General features: G+C 47.0%; 1 pseudogene; it reads right to left on the bottom strand.

The window, feature by feature from the left end:
* Positions 1–489: 489 nt before the first annotated feature.
* The window catches only part of LOC115146778 (transcription factor IIIB 90 kDa subunit-like), a 51,727-nt pseudogene continuing 40,469 nt past the window's right edge, over positions 490–11,747 (bottom strand).

Raw genomic sequence — 11,747 nt, 5'->3', positions numbered from 1 at the left:
AGGTTGGGTTCCCCTGGTAATGAAGTGAGAAGAGGATGATGTGACTGAGGTGAGGTGTGGTAATGTTCCAAAATGCCTGCCCAGATACAGACCCTCTCAGTGTCCGGTTCCCTGTGCGGGGGAGAGGCGACACAGACCTCTCCATAGAGTTAAATCCACACACATTTTCCCCAATAGTGATATCTGATAGCCTTGATAACCTATACCACCATAAAAGCACATAGAAAAAAAGTATAAAGACACAAGTGGGTCATTCCAGCTTAATGCTTCTCCACATTACCTTTTCTAAACCTTGCTTTATCCAATTGGAGATGCTCAGTTGATGGCTTTTAGCCAGCAGCTAGCCTACTCTAATATTTACCTCAGTTTATGTGATTGTTTTCCTATAATAAAAGTATTGTATGACTAAACCAGACTGTGACTAAAGGCTGTTCTGACAAGATAATACTAGCCAAGATGTCAGGAAGAAAAAGAGAACAAGAACATAGGTTTCCTGTTGGTAGGAGATTTACTGAGGCAACACTTTCACACACGTACAGTAGCAGCAAAAAGGAGAGAGAGGGCTGGGAAAATGAGCAATTTCCTCACCTCCTTAAATACAGTTGTACATCAAGAACATATTGAACAAATCACCATTAATCCTCCCAATCAACATTTAAAAATATATAACCAGAAAAGCTCATTTACAAAATAAACCCAGAACACAATTATGTCATTAATTAGGAATGCATAAGATTGCTTTGTTCATCATCAACAATAATTCAGATATTTGCCAGTTCTACGTACAAATGATGAACACTTCCTGATCCCTTCAAAACATTTTGTAGAATATTTCTCCATAAAGAATGTCATGAGAAATCATACCACATAATGCAAGAAATAACAGCGTTGAAAAATAAATAACAAATGCTACCAGTTCAACTGAAAAACATACGCCATATGGTTTGGCATATTCAAGGCAACATTAATGCAATATTTTGTTTTCGAGAAGTAAACACCCATACAGATTTTTCATTATTTGTTCTTAAGTAGCTGTGATTGTAACACTGATTGGACTAATACGCGTTCTCATATTAGCTGGGAGAGACAATTGTTCCCAACACATCTCACCATTAGGTAGTGTACTTTCATGTGAAGAATACAGAGACAGAATTGGCCATGATAGAGGGGGGGGGGGGGCAACATATACTTGAGTGACCTGTGAAATGTAGGAAGGAAGATAGACTAACCATAATGTCTCTTTGTTAGATCCAGCACAATACTACCCACAACCTCTTTCCTAGTTAAAGGAGATATCCTGAGGAGAAACGGACCCTCGTCATGACCTCCAACCTCCCTGAGAGCATACAAGTCATGTGTAGGTCTGTGGACAGGGGTCGGAGGGCTGATACAGTAGCACAACAGTCCAGAGAAACAGGCCAGACCCAGTAGTGCTAGAATCCATCATCGTCATCACATCCATACTCTGAGTAAAAGAAGACAAATTGATTACTCAACTGCTCTCAAACTACATGTTTTCAAACATTTGTAGACAGTCTGGTAGCCAGACAACATGGCATGACAACTAATGCTAGAGGAGCCTGGCTACCAGGCCAGTTTGAAGTTGCTTACTGACCGTTGCCTCCCAACAGCTGCAGGGCTCTTCCTCATCCTCCTCATCTCCCACATCATCATAGACCACAGGCCCACTCTCTATCAGCACAGAGTGGGGCGCCGCCTCAGGGGGCGCCGGCAGGGGGTTGGCTATCTGAGGAAACAATTAGGAAGAATCGACCAAGTCAGTTCCGACTTGGTAACCTGATTCTGCACGCTATCTGCAACCTGGGCCTCAATACAGAGGTTATGGCTAGCCTGATCCCCCCCATCCCAGCCCTACTGCAGGTGGCTATGGGTGAGGCAGGTGGGGGAATCCACAGTGTGATGAAGAGACATTTAGGCTCCCTCTGCAGCAGCATGTCTGAGCTCCCTGCTGAGCTGTTTCTACCATCCCACCCCCACCCCTCCCCCCTCAATGGACACTCTGCTGAGCCCAGCCTCCCAGTGATGAAAATGTATTTTTATAATAGGAGCTGGAAGACTCGTTAATTATGAAAATGAGGGGGAAATAAATAAATACATAAATTATTCTGAAGACTAATTAGTAGGTGGCTGGCCACTGTATGGGAGGAAGGGTCTGTGACTGTTGAGGAGGAGCTATGGGAGAGGCAGGAAGTCTTGAAAGCCTCTTGGGAGATAACGAGAAGACAAACTGATGAAACTATTTTGGCCCCATACAGTTTTAAAGGTGAGAGAACTGGGTGGCCTTGGTGGAATCAGGTCAGTCATAACAACGTGATGGACTCAGTGGTTCTCTACCATAGCTTACACTGGGGAAGGGCTGGATGAACTGGATTGGTCTCTCCGCTTTAAAAGCCTGGAACAGTGAAATGAGACTAGTCTCTATTCTATTGCCAAGAGAGGTTTCTCACAGGAGCCTGCCAGCTTCTCTGAGCTTGACGTTTAAACAGGCATTTATTGCCAAGACTGTCAGGCGAAAGCAGTGCCGGGTAACTCAACACGCAGTTTACTCCTAGGACATTTGTTTAGGTAATACAAAGAGAGAAACAGAAAAACTGCCAAGCAACAGCAAAGCACACATCTCCTTTCTCTCTCTCCCGTGCTCCTTGCAGGCATGAAAGACAACATTACATAACGTGAATTCCAAGCAAACCCGGCTCCAAACAATCAGAGAAGCCATTTGATACCAGTTCCCAGGGGGTGGTGAAGGGTTGCTTAGTAACAAGCCTTGTTGACCCGGCCGCTCGTGGCAATGTTTCTTCCTGGTTGCTGTAGCCTGCACTGGGAGATTCCATTAATGGCTGCCAAAACCACATGAGCGAAAGATGGAAAGGGAACAGAGCGGGACACAGCAGCAGAGGGATGAAGGGTGGGTGAGAGAGAGGCTCCCTCCTGTATGTTCCAGCCCACACCGCCTGAGTGCATGTGAACAACCCAGCGGGACACGGCCACATTCCTCTCCCATTAGTGAGACTGCTGCTGAAGAATCACTCTCTCCCATCTGGTTCATGGGAGACTAGAGGCTTGGTTAAGTCAGTGATGTTGTCCACAGCAATCAGTCAGAAAACCATGGATAGTGACAGAAAGGTACAGTCTGTTTTGTGTGTTGTGAGTGTAGGGTGTAAGAGACAGAAGCAGGTGTATCATCTTACCTGGTCCAGAGCCAGCTGCTATGAAGGGCCGTAACCTGAGACAAGAATACCTTTGTGAAGACTAGACCAAGTGACATAACTGCAATGAATGGCAGAGATGATAGAACAAGACACAAATGATGGAGATACATATCATAATGTACAAAGACCGAGACAGGCAGAGGTGCTAACAGCAGCAGTAATTCCTGGGGAAGAAGATCTCCGGTGGATGAAATTAGCATCTCTCCTGGAGGCCCCCCCCCCCCCCCTGCCTGCCCACCCTGACAAGAGAGGCTCCCCTGGGGGCTTACTGTAAGTGCCTTACTCACACTGATAAGAGAGGAGAGAGAGCGCTTTTAATTAATCTGCTTTACAAGGAGGAGGAGGGAGGAGGAGAAAGAGTGTGTGTTCACTGTTTAGCAAGCAGGGCATCTTCACTCCCTTTGTCCGAGCTCATGAGAAAAGTATCCAGCAGCACCAGCCTATTCTGGGTTTAGTGAGGTGGGCCCACAGAGCTTGAACTAGGCAGGACTAGGCTAGAGGCGTTTCCAAATGTGTCCCTCTTACTTTAGTCTCCGATCACAAACATGATCTTGGAGGCACCAGCAGTTATACACATACAGTAATCTATTCACTGTTGTGAGACGAAAAATGCTAATGGATTTTAATGATATTAGCTGGATGGGGAAGCTACGGTATAAATAAATAATGATGATAATAATCAGGTCTTCAAACTACATTTTCCAGGCTGGGCATCAAGTCTCCCCTCCCTCCTCCCCTTAATCAAACCATGCATAAACATTAACCACATACACGAAACTGTGGTGCCCACTCCCTCTTTCCCAGTACACACACACACACACACACTCTCTCCCAGTCTCTCATTTGGCAGGCCTGGGTGAGAGCGGCCTATTCACCCTGCGGTGCATTCTGGGATAGACAGAGCAGAGCTTGGCAGCATGAGACTGTGATGCGGCCAAAAGGAGCGATTGTTCCCTCTCTCCCCTTTAGTCTATCCTGCACCACATGGCACTGACACCATTCATTCTCTAGTATAGCATCTCACACAAAAACACTTCTCAAACACACGCTTGAGTAAGTACACACACTCACAGTGTACGAGGGTCCAATGTTTATGATGGCTTAGGCCAGGGGACCAGCCTTGTTTGTTACAAAACATGAATGACATTTGAGGATGAGGACGTTTTATGGCTCTGTGGAGGGGCAGAGAGATGATGTTAATGTTGCTGTCCCTAGGGAATTCTGACCTCTAAAGAGGATTTTGTCATCTGTGGCCTGAGATTTGCCCTGCATTCCTATTTGCTCCCAGCAGCCTCTGGGTCTGGGCTAGACAGACATTCAGTCACACATCAGAGTGTTGGGGTGGTGTGGGGCGGCCGGGCAACATGTCTGTCAGGGATCAGGCCGGGGGTGTTAGCTGGAAGAGTGACAGCGTCTGTCTGACACCATACCCACCAGGGGAGGATCATAGAGCAGGCTCACCACACAGACAGACAGGGAAGATCAGACGACTACTACTGTACTACCATCATACTACTACTACCCTGCCTGAGAATATCACAGGCTCAGTATCATCACACAGACAGACTGGGAGGATCACACACTACTACCACCCTGACAAGGAGGATCACACACTACTACCACCCTGACAAGGAGGATCACACACTACTACCACCCTGACAAGGAGGATCACACACTACTACCACCCTGACAAGGAGGGTCACACACTACTACCACCCTGACAAGGAGGATCACACACTACTACCACCCTGACAAGGAGGGTCACACACTACTACCACCCTGACAAGGAGGGTCACACACTACTACCACCCTGACAAGGAGGGTCACACACTACTACCACCCTGACAAGGAGGATCACACACTACTACCACCCTGACAAGGAGGATCACACACTACTACCACCCTGACAAGGAGGATCACACACTACTACCACCCTGACAAGGAGGGTCACACACTACTACCACCCTGACAAGGAGGGTCACACACTACTACCACCCTGACAAGGAGGATCACACACTACTACCACCCTGACAAGGAGGATCACACACTACTACCACCCTGACAAGGAGAATCACACAGTACTACCACCCTGACAAGGAGAGTCACACACTACTACCACCCTGACAAGGAGGGTCACACACTACTACCACCCTGACAAGGAGGGTCACACACTACTACCACCCTGACAAGGAGGATCACACACTATTACCACCCTGACAAGGAGGGTCACACACTACTACCACCCTGACCAGGAGGATCACACACTACTACCACCCTGACAAGGAGGGTCACACACTACTACCACCCTGACAAGGAGGATCACACACTACTACCACCCTGACAAGGAGGATCACACACTACTACCACCCTGACAAGGAGGATCACACACTACTACCACCCTGACAAGGAGGATCACACACTACTACCACCCTGACAAGGAGGGACACACACTACTACCACCCTGACAAGGAGGATCACACACTACTACCACCCTGACTAGGAGGGTCACACACTACTACCACCCTGACAAGGAGGATCACACACTACTACCACCCTGACTAGGAGGGTCACACACTACTACCACCCTGACAAGGAGGATCACACACTACTACCACCCTGACAAGGAGGGTCACACACTACTACCACCCTGACAAGGAGGGTCACACACTTCTACCACCCTGACAAGGAGGATCACACACTACTACCACCCTGACAAGGAGGATCACACACTACTACCACCCTGACAAGGAGGGTCACACACTACTACCACCCTGACAAGGAGGATCACACACTACTACCACCCTGACAAGGAGGGTCACACACTACTACCACCCTGACAAGGAGGATCACACACTACTACCACCCTGACAAGGAGGATCACACACTACTACCACCCTGACAAGGAGGGTCACACACTACTACCACCCTGACTAGGAGGATCACACACTACTACCACCCTGACTAGGAGGATCACACACTACTACCACCCTGACAAGGATTACACACTACTACCACCCTGACAAGGAGGATCACACACTACTACCACCCTGACAAGGAGGATCACACACTACTACCACCCTGACAAGGAGGGTCACACACTACTACCACCCTGACAGTGCGGTCAAAAAGGCAGGCAGTCAGAGACCATTTGGTATTCTCTGACAAGCAGTCCAAGTACTTATTATTGCGACACCACTTCAGCTAGAACAGTAGACGTGTTCCAAAAGTCAACTTCTCCCTCACAGAAGAAAACATGTCTGACATTTCTCTCTAATAAGGTCAGGTGTGGTGTAGCTGTGACAGGAGTGACAGAGATGCCAGCCCAGTCCCCCTCCATCCTCCTTCCCCCTGCCTGTTCCCTCTCCCACCTCAGCCACCATGAATGAGCCCATACCTTGGTATAGTGCAGGCATGGACACAGCTCAACCTGGAGAGCGACACAGTAACACATCTCAACCTGGAGTGCGACACAGTAACACATCTCAACCTGGAGAGCGACACAGTAACGCATTTCAACCTAGAGAGCGACACAGTAACGCATTTCAACCTAGAGAGCGACACAGTAACACAGCGACACAGTAACACAGCTCAACCTGGAGAGCGACACAGTAACACAGCTCAACCTGGAGAGCGACACAGTAACACAGCTCAACCTGGAGAGCGACACAGTAACACAGCTCAACCTGGAGAGCGACACAGTAACACAGCTCAACCTGGAGAGCGACACAGTAACACAGCTCAAACTGGAGAGCGACACAGTAACACAGCTCAACCTGGAGAGCGACACAGTAACACAGCTCAACCTGGAGAGCGACACAGTAACACAGCTCAACCTGGAGAGCGACACAGTAACACATCTCAACCTGGAGTGCGACACAGTAACGCATCTCAACCTGGAGAGCGACACAGTAACGCATTTCAACCTAGAGAGCGACACAGTAACACATCTCAACCTGGAGAGCGACACAGTAACGCATTTCAACCTAGAGAGCGACACAGTAACGCATTTCAACCTAGAGAGCGACACAGTAACACAGCGACACAGTAACACAGCTCAACCTGGAGAGCGACACAGTAACACAGCTCAACCTGGAGAGCGACACAGTAACACAGCTCAACCTGGAGAGCGACACAGTAACACAGCTCAACCTGGAGAGCGACACAGTAACACAGCTCAACCTGGAGAGCGACACAGTAACACAGCTCAAACTGGAGAGCGACACAGTAACACAGCTCAACCTGGAGAGCGACACAGTAACACAGCTCAACCTGGAGAGCGACACAGTAACACAGCTCAACCTGGAGAGCGACACAGTAACACATCTCAACCTGGAGTGCGACACAGTAACGCATCTCAACCTGGAGAGCGACACAGTAACGCATTTCAACCTAGAGAGCGACACAGTAACACAGCTCAACCTAGAGAGCGACACAGTAACACAGCTCAACCTGGAGAGCGACACAGTAACACAGCGACACAGTAACACAGCTCAACCTGGAGAGCGACAAGGTAACACAGCTCAACCTGGAGAGCGACACAGTAACACAGCTCAACCTGGAGAGCGACACAGTAACACAGCTCAACCTGGAGAGCGACACAGTAACACAGCTCAACCTGGAGAGCGACACAGTAACACAGCTCAAACTGGAGAGCGACACAGTAACACAGCTCAACCTGGCACAGCTCAACCCGGTAGAGCGACACAGTAACACAGCTCAACCTGGCACAGCTCAACCCGGTAGAGCGACACAGTAACACAGCTCAACCTGGCACAGCTCAACCCGGTAGAGCGACACAGTAACACAGCTCAACCCGGTAGAGCGACACAGTATCACAGCTCCCTAATGGAACATTAGTAACAACACCACACTGTCAGATGTCACAGAGCCAAAACGATACATGGCTTGAGAAAGCCCTGAAGCCATCAAAAGTAGTTATTGCTTCTAAACCTCCCAGAAAAAGCTCAAATCTAAGGGTACACATATTCCATTAAAAACGTACATCCAAACTACTAGGGACCACTCGTTAGTCCCTAGTGTGTCAATATCGCCATAGTAATAGTCTGTAGTTTTATATCCAAAGTAATGCTGCTTGATACTGATTAAGCATTGATCACTTTTAAATCATCACTAACTCTGATTCAGAGGAGTTGGGTTAAATGTGGAAGAAACATTTTGGTTGAATGCATTCAAGTTGTGCAACTGACTGGGTATCCCCCTTCCCCTTCCCCCAAATATCCTTGCGCTATCCCCTCCTAGCGCCTCCTTGTACCTGCAAGGGGACACATCTTGCCTTAAAGTTCAGAGGTAGATCTGCTGTTCAAAGTTGAGCCTGCAGCCCACTTCCCCCTGGGCATTGTTAGCTGCAGTGGGGAGTGCCTCTTTTGACAGAGTAGTCATGTGACTCTCCCAGTACAATGGGACATATGAAGCACTCCATTGCTGTGACGACCCCTCCGCATACTGACTGCCTCCACCTCTCTAAAAAGGTCAGACAGGAGACACTCCATCACTCTTCTCTTTCTCCAACTGCCACTCACTCTTTCCCTCTCCGTCTTTCCCAGCATCACCGCTCTCCGTCTGCCACTCCTCTCAGACTCTCCCTCTCTGTTAGACTATTAGTCTATGCTGGGCTTAACGGCATGTTTCTAATCAGCTTACTGCCAATGAGACTAAGCCTGAGCTGAAAAGACGATTGACGGAGAGTGTTTAGCCAGTGGCTAGTGACTGCTTAGAGCTGGGGGATGGCAACTATGAAATTAGAAGAAAATCATTCAAGCTAAGAACGAGCGGAGTGAGACTAAGACAGTGTGAAGATGAAAAGGAGATGGAACTCTTAAGGATAATGTTACATCAAATCAGTAATATAACAAAAGAAATGGAGACGATTAAAGAGAAACAAAGAGAAGGCAATTGGCCCTTCGTTAAACCCCACCCCCTTGATTATTATTGCAACCTCTGACATTTTCCTGAGAAGCCCAATTCCCCATTCAACCACTAGCAAAAATCCCCTCACAATGATCCCAACTGTGTTTCTAATACAAAATGAAATTAAACACAAACTACCCCTTGCTAATCAGAAAACCCTTAGGTATGTTGTGATGGGCTGTCATTACAATTGCTTCACAGGAACCTCGTAAAATTAGCGTATCCTGATGTCGACAGCAGATGGGAGTTGTATTCAGGTCATTGCTAACTTAGCTAGCTAACATACATTTTGAGAAAACATGTTCTGTTAATTGGCTAGCTAGCGTTAGCAACATTTGGTGGTCAATGAGGCGGAGCTAGCTAACCAGCTGTGCAAGCAACTAGGGGTCTTGCCTCTAGGGGTCTTTTCACTGTCCCCAAATCCAGAACAAATTCAAGAAAGCTTACAGTATTATGTAACTCTGTTCCATCTCATATTGCTCAAGTGAACAGCAAACCTGGTTTAAAAAAAAAACAGATCAAGCAACACCTCACGGCACAACTCCTCTCCCCTATTTGACCTAGATAGTTTCTATGTAGGCTACATTTGGCTTTTTTAAATTAATTTATTAAAACAAAAATGTAGTTCTGTCCTTGAGCAGTTGTCTATTAATGTTCTGTATTACATCATGTTTCATGTTTTGTGTGGACCCCAGGAAGAGTAGCTACTGCTTTTGAACCAGCTAATGGGGATCCTAATAAAATATAACAAAAAATACCAACATTTCAGGTTTTAAAAAATTACTCCATCAGGCTCTGCATTTCAAGAATCACAGAAGCATGTCCTCCTGATAAATTGCAAAATAATTTAAGTGTATTTATTTGTTTTAAAGAAAACTATATTTTTGCCATAGCCCTCACTGGCTCTCAATCAATGTAAACGTGCGCTTGCCTGAGGTGTCGGACTCATCAACAGTTATCCAGTGGAACGCTGTGATTTTTTGCCCAACATTTTGGGGCGGGGCTTAGACAAGGGTCAATTAACTCTTCATATAAAAGCATCAGAGATTTTCACAAAACCAAGTCTGTCACTAGGGGATGAGCACATCACACTGGAAGAGGGTGAGAAAGCAGCAGTAGTGAGAAAAGGAGTTGGCTGGTGCCAACAGTCAGTCCTTGTCCTTTGGGATCTCCAGACAGACCACTCTGGTTCAGACACTTCCACTGTTTAGTAGGTCCCTGTGCTTACAGCACTGACAGATTGATCGTCTGAGTGTTGTAATTCCTTGATGGCTGCTTTTGTCACCAAGGCAGGTGCTATACATACAGTGGGGCAAAAAACTATTTAGTCAGCCACCAATTGTGCAGAGAGCAAGTTCAAACAGGTGCCATTAATTCAGGTAACGAGTGGAGGACCTTTTAAAGAAGGTCTATGAGAGCCAGAAATCTTGCTTGTTTGTAGGTGACCAAATACTTATTTTCCACCATAATTTGCAAATAAATTCATTAAAAATCCTACAATGTGATTTTCTGGAATGTTTTGTCTCATTTTGTCTGTCATAGTTGAAGTGTACCTATGATGAAAATTACAGGCCACTCTCATATTTTTAAGTGGGAGAACTTGCACAATTGGTGGCTGACTAAATACTTTTTTGCCCCACTGTAAGTGGTGACTATAAAACAATGTACAGTGAGAAAGGCACTGTATACTGTAAGTGCAGTCATCAGTCCCTTTCTTACTTACTCAAGAGAGACCATTTGACTGGTTCAGGGCAGGCTGCGGAGCCATGAACTATGACTGCAATATCAACTCTGTCTGTCTCAACAGTTCCCGTGGTGCTTCCTGGGCTGTGGATGGATATACACTGGGATGGAGTCCAAACGCCTCACTTTGGAGCTTGTCTGAACCATTAGTTACAGTGGGAAATCATTAGAAGAACAAAGGCTTTGCTGTTAATGGCAGTTTCAAAAACCAGGGGGAGAGGAGCAGGATATCCACAGAGAAGGAAATGTCATTTCCCAGCAGTCTAGGCCAATGTATGCCACCTCGAGTGGGGTGGATTGCCTTTGAGTCTGTAGCATTGTAACAGATGGAGCCTCAACCAGGCAGTGGTACCCAGAGAGTTCTCGGTTGGTTCCTGTGAGAAGCAAACAGAGACATCCTATGGAAATGCTTAGTGGTCAGTCAGTTGCAGTGCAGTGGGAGAAGTCAGAGAGAGGCTAGAAACCAGAAGGAGATTACACTCTCCCGTGTGGCTCAGTTGGTAGAGCATGGCGTGGGTTGTGGGTTCGATTCCAACGGGAGACCAATTTGAAAAAGTATGAAAAATGTATGCACTCACTACTGTAAGTCCTCACTCCCACCTATCGGAGATATCTACTGCAGCCCTCATCCTCCACATACAACACCCCAAAGCACACACATCTCTGGGTTGCTCGACTTTTCTGTTCGCTGCAGCTATCGACTGGAATGAGCTGCAACAAACACTCAAACTGGACAGTTTTATCTCAATCTCTTAATTCAAAGACTCAATCATGGACACTCTTACTGACAGTTGTGGCTGTTTTGCATGATATATTGTTATCTCTACCTTCTTGCCCTTTGTGCTG

Source organism: Oncorhynchus nerka, linkage group LG18, assembly GCF_034236695.1.
Source record: "Oncorhynchus nerka isolate Pitt River linkage group LG18, Oner_Uvic_2.0, whole genome shotgun sequence".
In the NCBI taxonomy this organism is placed as follows: domain Eukaryota; kingdom Metazoa; phylum Chordata; class Actinopteri; order Salmoniformes; family Salmonidae; genus Oncorhynchus; species Oncorhynchus nerka.
This window is presented reverse-complemented; position numbering and strand designations above follow the sequence as displayed.